General features: G+C 45.2%; 1 long non-coding RNA gene across 2 annotated transcripts; it reads left to right on the forward strand.

Moving 5' to 3' along the window:
* The first annotated feature begins 2,534 nt into the window (after positions 1–2,534).
* On the forward strand, positions 2,535–12,569 carry LOC139186623 (uncharacterized). 2 transcript variants are annotated; one of them, XR_011570300.1, is made up of 3 exons: positions 2,535–2,879; positions 3,307–3,472; positions 10,992–12,569. It is a non-coding gene; the product is annotated as an uncharacterized lncRNA (long non-coding RNA). The 2 variants fall into 2 exon arrangements; XR_011570299.1 differs by lacking the exon at positions 10,992–12,569 and adding an exon at positions 9,419–9,545.
* Positions 12,570–12,793: the final 224 nt, after the last annotated feature.

The following is a 12,793-nucleotide window of genomic DNA, read 5'->3' on the forward strand; positions in this document are numbered from 1 at the left end:
GGTTTGGATCATGCAAGACAGGACATCCAGGTCTCTGGGTGACTTGACAGCTCCACTTTTCCACCATGAATCAGTTTATTTATTACTATTTTTAAAAAATATTTATTTGGCTGCACTGGGGCTTAATTGCTGCATGTGGGATCTAGTTCCCTGACTAGGTCCTGAACCAGGCCCCTGCACTGGGAGCACAGAGCCGTAGCCACTGGGCCACCAGCGGAGTCCCCAGTCAGTTTATTTCTGCCCTGGTCAGGCATTAGCCAGCTTTCACTAAAAGGCTGGGTTCTGGCAGCTGGGGTTTCCTGCCCATTTTCTATAGTTTCACCAGCTTTTGACTCAGAAGAATCCAGTTAGAGTCGATCCCTTTAGTGCGAGTAGCAGCAGATACCAGAATATCCAGAATTGTCAGAACCTCATTTCCGGCTTCACCCCGCCTCCCTGTCTCTGCTTTGCATAGTTTTCATCTTCGCCAGAATGGGTCCCTTGTCTTTTGGGAATTTCCTCAACCACTCATCATTTCAGGCTGAACATGAATGATTTATCCAGCAAGAGTTATTAAAATTGACTGTGGTCTCTGAAGGAGGGATAGTTTGTCAAACCTCCATCCTCAGAATAACTGAATATATTTTGCATGACCTGTGATTAATGCAAGGTAATTTCAGAGGATGGCTTTTACTAATTAATAAATCAATCACATTGACTCATCTTGGTAGACCAAACTTTAAAAGTTCATTACTGACTCGTTCAAAACCAGGATCTCATACATACGTAGGTCAGTGGTTTAATGTAATTCCTCTTAAGAAAGCAAGCAGATTGAGTAATATTTTAATTCAGAAACACGTTGCTCAACGTGCGTCTTCTGAGCACATGCCTGAGAACGGGGACCGGCAGGACACAGGCAGTGCACGGCCGGCCGGCCGACCATGGTCCTGCTTCTCGGCTGACTCCACGCTTGCAGCCAAACTCGCAGCATTATTAAGAATTTGGAAAGGTCACAGGGAATTCTCTCACTACCCATAGAGGGACTGCTGAAGTATCTGAAAGCACCTGATTCACTTAAAACAACAAGATAAAACCTGAGCTGTTACAACATGTCTAAAACTCGACGGGGCTCATGAAGCACACGCAGGCGAACCTTCTTCCTTTCTTCTGCCCACAGAGAAGCTCAGCTATGTAAAAGCCACTGGAGTCATGGTTTCAAGAAAAGAAAATGGTTTGTGTTTTTCTTATCATGGTGGAAGGGAGACACACACGGCTTAACAGTTAACAGCAAGAAGGAGCCTTTCAAAGACTTCCCCCTCCTCCCCCAGCTAATTTCAGGGGACTCTGTTCCAGGTAAATACATACACACCTAGAAACTTTCAGTAACCAAACCCAAACCAAACAGTAATTCCATTCTTGTGTAAATGCAACCCAAGATGGCTTTCTCAGAGTGTATCTTCTATGTTCTGTTACTAGAGTATTTGAACAATTTCTCCACAGAGGAACAGGTATTTATTGAATGCTATACAAAAGGAGGCAGCTCGGTCCGGCCCTGGAGGGGTTTAGGCCACAGGGAGCACTGCAGGCGTGGCCGCCCTGCCCTTGCAGAAGGCTCAGGGAAGGGGACTGCAGGGACTCCGGGCCTGGGTCCCTCAGGCTTCTCCCAAGACAGAGGAAAGACGGTGAAAATAGCTCCCCGAGGGGCAGGGGGAGGAGTGGAGGGAGGAGGGAATTTAGAAGGATCCGGAGCCTCAAGAGCATTTCTCTACGCCTACCCCTTAATAGCTGTGGCACATATAATTTTTCTCCTTTGGAATGCAGATACGGTATTCACAGCCAGTCAGGCCTTCCGAGTGCATTGACACGTAGTCAGTCAGGATTTTTTTTTTTTTTTTTTTGGGAGGGGTGAGGGCAGAGAAAAGAGGGAAAGAGAAGAAAAGGCATTGTTTTTTTCAATTAAGGAGGGATAAATGGAGTAACAATAACATAATGGTAACGATGACAATTGTTCATTAGTATGGATGTTTGTGAAGTGCAGGTCTGGGCTAAGAAGCGCTTTCTAGTCTTACTGCCTGAACTGTCTAGTTAGGTAAACCTCACCCTCGCTGCCCCTCCCTGTTCCCTGAAATCCTTTAGTCACCTTTCCTGAGGGCATGGGATGTTTTTCCTCCTTTAAACTCCTCTTCTTGCTAAGGGCCCTTTAGGTAAGACAGGTGCACCGTCCAGGGTGAAATTGTGAGGTTTCCAGTTCAGATGTGATAAGGAGAAAAAGAGCTGGATTTTCTTATGGCAGCAGGTACAGCCTGTGACATCTGAAGCAGTCATAGCCACTCTCCACAGGAATCCCCATTCTGCCACTCAAGCTGTGTGACCTCAGGGGAAACCTCTCTACACCTCAGTTTTGCCGTCTATAAAATGGGTATGATGATAGCATCGAGCCTTGGCATCATTACGAGAACCAAGTGTCTTAGCGCCTGTGTTTGGCACAGAGTAAGCTCCAAGTGAAGGGCGGCCATGGTTTTGTGGTTGCTTGGGGTTGTCCGTTAAGGAACTACCCAGTGATGGTAATCTTCTTCAGCCTGGAATTGGATGAGCTAATAACTGTCTAAGAAAGCATTAAAAGTCAGTCATTCTTGAGAAAATTTCTCTCTTTGATATCATGGTTTATCTACTACAGAAGCTTCTAAAAGCTAAATTAAATTCTAAAAGAGCTCATTTTTAGATTAGAAATTCTATACACTTGAACCTGTCTTGTCCCCTAAGAATAGAGTAATTCCATGATAAAAGGAAACAAGTTCCCCCACTATTTTTTACAGTGGGCATTGAACATATACTGGTGGGCTGCCGTCTACGGGACACGACTGAAGCGACTCAGCAGCAGCAGCACATCCAGCAAACAGGTAAGGGAAAGTAATACTTTTGGGTGTAAATAGAAGATCTGGAGTGATTTTGGCAATTCATTTGTTTCCTTAGAAGTAGACTTTCAGGCCAAATGATGAGTAACAGTGCCTAAATTTTTTAAAAGTCTGCTCTCTACCTGTAATTACATGTTTTTATTCTTCTTAAAATTTCTTTTCTTGGCATATAGTTGACTTATAATGTTGTATAAATTGCTGCTGCACAGCAATGTGAGTTATGCATATATATTCTTTTTCATATTCTTTTCCAAAGTGGTTTATTATAGGATATTGGACACAGTTGCCTGGTTTTATTCTTGATGTTGTTTATATGTGGGTTCCCTCATTTCTTTTACTCACACCTGATGAACTGTCTTAAATTTGATTGAACTTTGCAAAGAACCAGTGATTGATCTTTTTTTGGTCACAGGTTCCTGCTTTCAGGTTCACTAATTCCTCCTCCTACGTAGATTCATAGATAATATCCATAAGATCTGGAAACTAAAGAGCAAATTGAGAACAGCACTTGGTAGAGTGGAGACCAGGAAGCTAAAACTGGAAAATGCCCCACAGATGATTCCAACGCCAACAGAAAGGTGGGTGTGTTTTTTTTTGTTTGTTGTTTGCTTGGAGATTTTAGAAGAATGTATTATTTTACAAGAATGTATGCAGATTTTACTTGAATAATTAAAAATACAAATAAGAACACTGCAAAGAGAACACCCCAGGTTTCCTTGACCATCTGCCGCCCGCGGGGCTGACCTTCCAGGTCCCAGGAACAGAGAGCAGAGCGCTGAGTCGGAGGGGGTCTGCGGGGCACCGGGCAAGGGGAAACGGGGGGTGCAGGGAGGTGGGGGCGACTCCCGCTGCTTTCTGAGGGCGCCTTGCTCTCATTTTCTGCCTCCCCCACCCACGGATTTCCCCAGTGTGCAGAGACGGCAGGTCTTTTTAAGTCGGTGAGAGAGAGAGAGAGAAAAAGGGAGAGACCACGTGACTTTCTGGAACGCAGACTCACTTCTTGATTTTGATCCTCACTGGCGCGCTGGCTCCAAAATGTCTTGCCCGAAATCGGAAAAGGTCCTGCCCCCCTGGAAAGGCTCCCGTCTTCAGTTCACACGAACCGACCCTTTGATCCTCCCTCGTTTTGCTCTTAAATTTGCTTCTCTTTCCAATCGAATAATCTGTCTCTCCTTCTGAGAAAAGCTTTCTAGATGTGATTCCCCTTTGGAAGGGAAGACTTTAAAGTCCTCCTCGGGCGCATCCTTTCTGGAAGGGAGAGGGTGGAAAGAGGCTACGGGGCCGAGAGCGCTTTCGGAGTTCCTCCCCAAGCACCCCGCCTTCCCGCCCGGAGTCTCGGCTTGAACCCCCGGCCGCTGGGAGGCATCGCGGAGCAGCGCGGTGGCTCGGGGCACCCCCTGCCCCCGGGCAGCGCCCGGACTTCAGTCTTTGGAGCCTGGGGCCCCGTGAATGTGGAGGTGGGCAAAGCAGAAAGCAAGTCTGTTTGCTTCTGAGTAAAGCCGGCTTCCGTGGGAGAGAGACAGGCTCTGAGTTAGCAAGAATTCTGCCATTTATCTCGTCCTCCTCGCCTAGGATTTCAAGGCAGGAACTGCCCAAATCCAGGGTGCTCATTTCCCGGGGGCTCGGTTGCAGACTTCCGGGGTTTGTGGACTGGTCCCTTACTCTTTCTGCAGCATCTTGCCGACGGGCCAGGTCGCGGCACCTGCCCCGCAGTGGCCAAAAGCACCTAGAACAGTTCAAGCCTCTCAGTGAGAAATGAGATGTTTGTACATGAAGTGACCTTTAATTGTGTCTGAGGAACTCATGTCAGATCAACATGTGGTCTCAGTTACTCTGCAGAGGCTATTACATTTCAAGCTGTTTTGTGTTCCTTTTCAGCATTTAAATGAAGTATTTTCTCTTTCATATATTTGATGTGGCTCAAAGAAGTTTGGTTTTCTTTTCCTCCCTTTTCCTCATAGATTGTATTGTTTGATTAGATCTTTTTAAGTCAGATCAAAGATGGCTTTTCTTTCTTTAGGAGGGATCTTTTCTTAAAACAAATCAATAGAACAGATTCCACAGGAAAGACTCATTTTATTTGAACGGTTTTGAAACGGGAGAAGATTTAAATGGGCGTGAAGAAATGTTTTTGCTTCTGTATTATATTTATCTGTCAAACAGTTTGAAGGAAGTAAATACTTGGAAAGGGGGCTTCCCAGGTAGCGCTGGTGGTAAAGAACCTGCTTGCCAATGCGGGCGACTCAAGAGATGCAGGTTGGATCCCTGGTTGGGAAGACTCCTGGGAGGAGGAAATGGTAACCCACTCCAGTATTCTGAGAATGCAAACTTGCGATTTACTGTGGAAAGGCTTTTGGTCTTGGCTGGATAGATGCACCATTATAGAAAACAATCTACTTCCCCTGTGATCTGAGAGCACCAAAGAGCTAGTGGTTCTGCCCTGCCTCTCCCTATTCCTGCCCTTCATGTGGAGATGCCGGCCTTAGCTTGTGCTGTTCCACCTGGAGTGTCCTTTCTGTGCCTCTTATTTTTAAATTTTTAAATATTATCTATTTTGTCGCACTCTGCCTTAGCTGTGGCATGCAGCTCTTCCATCTTTGCTGTGGTGTGTGAGATCTAGCTCTGCGACCAGGGGTCGAACCCTGGCTTCCTGCACTGGAGTGGGGAGTCAGCCACTGGACCGCCAGGCCTCTTTGTTGGACAGACTTCTTGCTGTATTTAGAAAGGGGTTTAGAAAGCATCTGTGTCCCTGCAGCAACTCCATAGCGGTTGCTCTATCAAGGGCCCTTAGGCCTGTATTGAAACAGTTTCTTTTGGCTCCTCCTTACAGGCAGGAAGTGCGCTGTCCTCCTTTACTCCTCCCTCCCCTCGCTTGTTGGAGCCCAACATCTGTCAATCTGAAATGAACAAAGACAGAAATGTGGTCCCTATTTGCTTTGCTATGAAAAAAGGTGGCTAGAGGTTTATTGGGAGTGTTTGGCAGTCGTGCAGTAAATGCCACCTGTCTAATGTCACCGATGGGCTGTATGTTGTTGTATAGCCGCTAAGTTGTGTCTGACTGCAGCCCGCCGGGCTCCTCTGGCCATGGGATTTCCCAGGAGTGGGTAGCCATTCCCTTATCCAGGGGATCTTCCTGAGCCAGGGATTGAACCCCAATTTCCTGCATAGCAGGCGGATGTCTTTACCGCTGAGCCACCAGGGAAGCCCATAATGTACTATATGGATGCTCATATATAATATATGATCTCAAATGATATATATAATGATCTCAAATGATATTATTATTCTTTTTTTAAAAAAATTTAATTGAGAGAGTAGCACTGGATACCTACGTGACCTTGTATAAAATAGAAAGCTAGTAGAAAGTTGCTACAAAGCACAGAGAGCTCAGTGCGGTGCTCTGTGAAGACCTAGAGGGTAGAGGGAGGTGGTGGGGCTGGGAAGGAGGCCCAGGAGGGGGCAACACGTGTGTGCCTGTGGCCGATTCACGTTGATGAACGGCAGAAACCAACGCAACCCTGTAACGCGATTATCCTCCAATTTAAAAAAAAAAAAAAAAATGTTAAATGAATTATTGCTGTCTTTATGTATTAATTTTATTTTTCTCATTCAGTTGCACCACTGGGCATGTGGGATCTTAGTTCCCTGGTCTGGGATCAAGTCTGCGTTCCCTGTATTGCTAGTGTGGAGTCTCTACCCCGGACCACCAGGGGAGTCCCCAGTGGCATCTGCTGCTCTTACTTGCTGTCTCAGTTAATCTGTCTCTTCAGCTTACAATGTCCACTCCATGAGGGCAGGGTTTTTATCTAGTTTTCTTCACTGCTGTGGCCCCAGCGTTCAGAACAACGCCTGAGACAGCAATAGCTCAAAATTATTTTGCTGAATAAACAAAGCAGTCTATACACCATTCCCACTCCCAAGCTTTCAGTCATGATGATGAGGGGAAATAGAGATAGTCGTCCAAATAATTCAAATCAAAGATGACTGAATAAGCCCGGGGGTTGTAATGTGACTATAGTTAATGACACCGTATTTGAAAGATGCTAAGAGAGCAGATCTTAGAAGTTCTTATTACGAGAAAAAAACCTGTGTAACTATCTGGTGATGGATGTTACCTAGACTTATTGTGCTGATCATTTTGCAATGTATACAGATATATACCTGAAACTAACATGGTATTATATGTCAGTTATAACTCAATTTACACAAAAGAGAGAAGACTTTCTTTTGAGCCGCCAGCACTCCAGGACCTCACTTACGTGGGTGGGTTTTCACAGTTCACCAGTTGCAGCGACTGTGAAGTCTAGCCTTAGGCATCCAAGCAGTGTATCACGTGGTAGATGCCACTCCGAAGCTCAAAACAATATGTTCTTTATTCTTTCACGCACGCACGCACACACACACACACACACACACACGACACCCAGGAAATTCTGTAAAATATTTCCAGAAAATGCATCATTTGGTGTCGTGAAGAACTGCGTCAAAGAGTAGGTGCTTAATAGAACTTTCTTGACTTGGCCCTCACCAAGGAAATGTAAAAGGTCAGAGCATTTTGGGTATAGAACACCAGCTCCGTAATGCCAGGACCAACCAAGTTATGTTCTCTGCTGTATCCCACACTCCTGGCAGGGTGCCTGACACGTAGCAGGGGATGGGAGCTATGTTAATGAACAGATGGATGAATGAATGAATGAATGGTGTCCATACATCTCAGCTACCGTGATATAGACTGAACTTTAGGCACCAGTTGAGATCATGAAAAGTTGTGGGAGAAATTTCCCCTGCATGTGCAGTGTAGTGGACGGATAGCTAGCCATTTAATCTGGAGATCAGCTGGCCATTTGTATGCCCAATTAAAACTTTCCAACCACAGCTTTGCTTGCGTGCATATTGCCCCTGTAATTAACCATGTGTATAAAATGCATTAGGCTTTTGTAATAGGAGAAACAATAAGGAAATATATATACCTGTAGAAGACAGGTGAGCATCCAAGGAATTCTAGGACTGAGCAACAACAGAAAATATGAAAGCGATTAGGCAATGTTTTTCCTTCTTTAGAGCATAAGGCGTCTGAGAGCAGATCCAAGCTTTGCCCAAAAAACAAACAAAAAAGTAAAGTTAAGAAAACAGTTTTAAGGCCAATGCTAGGCACAGCTAAATATCTTTACTCAGTGTAACAATTATCAAATTATTAAACAATTTTTCTGTCTAGTGAACCACTCCAAAATGTAGTGGCTTAAATCAACTAACAAAAAATTATGACTTTTTTTTAAGAGCAATTTTAGATTCACAGCAAAATTGAGAGAAAGGTAGAGCGATTTCCCCCAAACCCCTGGCTTTCTTATATGCACAACCTCTTCCAGCCATTTTTTTCTAGATCCTATTCTTTTCTGTGAAACTCTATCCAAGTACAGCGTCTCAGGCGTTTGCAGTCAGCAGGCCGGGCTGGCTGACGCAGGGAGCACCCCTTGCGGGCCTGCTGGCCATCCCCCTGGACGGCGTGGGCGTCCTCAGCCCAGCCGGCTTGTCTTCGTCTCAGGTGGCCTTCCATCCCCCAGCAGGACAGCCCGGCTTCCTCACCTGACGGTCTCGAAGAGTGAAATACATAAAGCGCTGGGACTTCCCTGGCGATCCAGTGGCTAAGACCCTGCATTCCCAAAGCAGGGCGCCTGGGTTCCATCCCTGGTCAGGCAGCTAGGTCCCACCCGCCACAATGGAGAGTTTGAAGGCCTCAACGAAAGATCCCACACGCTGCAACTTAGGCCAGCTGCAGCCAAATAAACACATGAAATGCATTGTTTTTTTTTTTTAAAGAAAAATATAACACAAAGTGCCTTGAGGGCTCGTCTCAGGCCCTGTGCCACAACTCTGAGACTTGAAGACAACAATAAGAGTGTTACCATGGGGGAAAACAAAGTCAAAACCAAGGAGCACAGTCAATAAATGGACTTAATGTGGCAGATGTAGGCGACTGAATAAGAACACAGGAGAGGTGAGACCCCTGCCAGGACTGTCAGGTTTAGCCAAGCAGTACTGTTACTAGCACGCAGCAGTTGGACTATACTCACACTACAAAGTTATTTGCTGTTTGTCTGCAAGTCAGACTTACCAGGGCATCCTGTGCTTTTTCTGGCCTCCACTGCTAACTCCCATGCTGTGGATCTCCAGTTTTCCGCCAGGAAAAGGACCAAATGAGAGAGTGGGGAGTCAGAGTCAACTGTATGTTAGATAACAGTAAGGCTTGAATTCTTTCTTTTTCTTTCTTTAATATAAGAAGCAGATAGAAAGTGTTGATACTTCCTTCTGCTCCCCTAGTGGGTCACCGGGCACCAACACCTCTCCTCTTTGGAGATCTGCTACCCGCAACGCTCCTCATGTGGGAATCACTGCTTACTGGGTTCTATAATCTCCAGGGCTAACTGTGCATTCCTCACATATGACACAACCTTGAGCAAATATTTTAAGTCTCTCAGTCTCCTCATCTGTGAAATGGAGCTAATAATAGCACCCACCTCTTCCAGCCATATGAAGATCATACGTACAGCATGCGTGAAAGGCTGGACACGGCGCCAGAGACGGAGGACGTCTCCTCCCGGAGGAGGCCGGTTACACGTTAGCTGTTACTATCTTTGCTCTCATTGTTTTTGGTGGTCATGGTTGGTCTGATTCCAGTATGAGAAAAATGGTTATAGCACTAAAAAAAAGAATCTTAAAACGTTTTTTAAACTCCATATCTGTTTCAAAAAATTATATCTAATGCAAAGTCCCTAGAATTGGTATTCTCAAGATAGTGGGACTTTAGTTACATTTCGAACTTAGCGTTAAAGTGGAGCTCTGAGAGCAAATTTACGTATATACACGTCTGCATACACAGCCCACAGCCTTGAGGATGTAGATTAGATCCTTGAAGTCTGTCAGGAAGACTCTCAGATAACTGGAGATATTGCGGGATTGGCATATGGCAATAAAAATGTCAAGTGATACCTGGGCCAGGATCACTAACTGTGTGACCCTGTGCAAACCACTAAGCCCTCCTGAGGGTTGGTTTTCACATCTCACCTTTTCCTAAGATTTGAGAGAGCCATAGGAGTGCAACTTCCATGCATAAAAGAAATTAGCTACAAGGGTATATTATATGGCACAGGGGATGTGGCCAATGTTTTATAATAACTGTAAATGGACTGTAACTTTTCAAAGTTGTGAATCACTATATTGTGCACCTGAAAAGTATGTAACAATTGTAAATCAACTGTATCTTCATTAAATAAATAAAAATATAAAAAGGTGTTGTGTATAAAAAGACTTGCATGAACGCCGTCTGTATAAGCACATTCTTCTAAAGGCCAGTGTGCCACTCACACTCCATCCGTTGTACCCAGGAAGCACTTGCCTCTTTTGTGGCTGGATGGTGTCAATCCATTTGCAGGCCCCAAAAGGGTACATTAAAATTATTTCCAAGTTTATGGTTGAAAACACCTTACGTAACCTTCAATGCTGACCTTTTTTAATTGACAAAGTTTTGAAGACAGTCACTCTGAGGATTGTGGGAACCTTGCTTCTGTGGGTTGAGTATAGCATTCACAGTGTTGGACATAATACTAGCTTCTAACAGGTGCTCAAGATACAGGTGTACATGAAAGGAAGAATAAAGGAATGGGATGTCCTGAGGAAATGGGTCTGCTTCCTGCTGAGAGGCATATTGGGGTTATTTCTCGAGGGGTGTTCAGACCTGTTCTCTATTCAGAGCCAGTTCTTCAGCGGATGGAAGTCCGGTCTAGCCCAGAGAACCACTCCCTTAAATCAAGCATTTACCAAAAGTATAATCATAGTTACCAGTGGAGATTTTGCTTTTTCTCTGATCCGTTAAAATATTTTCTGGTGAATAGTTTGCACTGTTGGGTCAGATGACCTGGGTTTTCCTGCTTGACCCCTGTTCTCGGCCATGTGGCTCTGTGCGACTTTCTTCACTGTCCTGAGCCTCCATTTTCTCATCTGTAAATGAGGGAGCCAAGAGGATTGAGCTTGCTGAATTACTGTAATTACAAGGATAGTTACACTTGCATAACATTCATTTGTGCTTATTCTATGTCATAGGGCTTCCCAGGTGGCTCAGTGGTAAAGAATCTGCCTGCCAATGCAGGAGACACAGGACATGCAGTTCGATCCCCAGATCGGGAAGATCCCCCAGAGAAGGAAATGGCAACTCACTCCAGTATTCTTGCCTGGAGGATCCCATGGACAGAGGAGCCTGGCAAGCTGCAGTTCATGGGGTCACAAAGAGTCAGACACGACTGGGAGACGGAGCATGAACACACATTCTATGTCAGGCATTTCCTAATCATCACCCCCAGAATCCATCAAGGAAGGTAAATTAAGTCATACAAATATATCACACCCAACCCAATAAAGTTTTTCCACCGTGAGTAACAGAGTTTTATATATATATATATATGTATCTTTCATTCTTTCTGAATTTTTGCACATTACTGGTCTAAGGGAAGTGGGATGAAAGACTAAAAGAACAGCAGTAAGAAACAGTCGTGGAAAATCAAAGAAAAAAGTTTTTTTAAAGCAAGGATGTTGCTGTTGTTGTTCAGTCACTAAGTCACGTCTCTCTGTGAGCCCGTGGACTGTATGTAACCTGCCAGGTTCCCCAGTCCATGGGCTCACTCAGGCAAGAATACTGGAGAGGATTCCCAGTTCCTTCTCCAGGGGATCTTCCCGACTCAGGGATCAAACCCGCACTCTTGAGTCTCTTGCATTGGCAGGAGGGTTCTTTACCACTGAGCCACCAGGGAAGCCCAAAGCCAGGATGACTAACACATTATTATCCTTTCGGTTCAGTTCAGTCGCTCAGTCGTGTCCAACTCTTTGTACCCCATGGACTTCAGCATGCCAGGCCTTCCTGTCCATCACCAATTCCCAGAGTTCACTCAAACTCATGTCCATTGAATCAGTGATGCCATCCAACCATCTCATCCTCTGTCCTCCCCTTCTCCTCCTGCCCTCAATCTTTCCCAGCATCAGGGTCTTTTCAAATGAGTCAGCTCTTCGAATCAGGTGGCCAAAGTACTTGAGTTTCAGATTCAACATCAGTCCTTCCAATGAACAGCCAGGACTGATCTCCTTTAGGATGGACTGGTTGGATCTCCTTGCAGTCCAAGGGACTCTCAAGAGTCTTCTCCAACACCACAGTTCAAACGCATCAATTCTTCACTGCTCAGCTTTCCTTAAGGTCCATCTCTCACATTCATACATGACTACTGGAAAAACCATAGCCTTGACTAGATGGACCTTTGTTGGCAAAGTAATGTCTCTGCTTTTTAATATGCTGTCTATGTTGGTCATAACTTTCCTTCCAAGGAGTAAGCGTCTTTTAATTTCATGGCTGCAGTCACCATCTGCAGTGATTTTGGAGCCTTGTTTAGCTTATTTGTATCATCACCATTTTACAGATGAGAAAATTGAGGCCAGTTAAACGGTGGAGTGGAGAAGGCGATGGCACCCAACTCCAGTACTCTTGCCTGGAAAATCCCATGGAGGGAGGAGCCTGGTAGGCTGCAGTCCATGGGGTCGATAAGAGTTGGAAACGACTGAGCAAATTCACTTTCACTTTTCACTTTCATGCATTGGAGGAGGAAATGGCAACCCACTCCGGTGTTCTTGCTTGGAGAATCCCAGGGACGGGGGAGCCTGGTGGGCTGCTGTCTATGGGGTCGCACAGAGTCAGACACGACTGAAGCGACTTAGCAGCAGCATGTTGGTCATAACTTTTCTTGCATCTTTTAATTTCATGGAGTAAGCGTCTTTTAATTTCATGGCTGCAGTCACCATCTGCAGGGATTTTGGAGCCCCAAAAAATAAAGTCAGCCGCTGTTTCCACTTATCTCCATCTA

The sequence above is a fragment of the Bos indicus genome, chromosome 13, assembly GCF_029378745.1.
Source record: "Bos indicus isolate NIAB-ARS_2022 breed Sahiwal x Tharparkar chromosome 13, NIAB-ARS_B.indTharparkar_mat_pri_1.0, whole genome shotgun sequence".
NCBI classification, from domain to species: Eukaryota; Metazoa; Chordata; class Mammalia; order Artiodactyla; family Bovidae; genus Bos; species Bos indicus.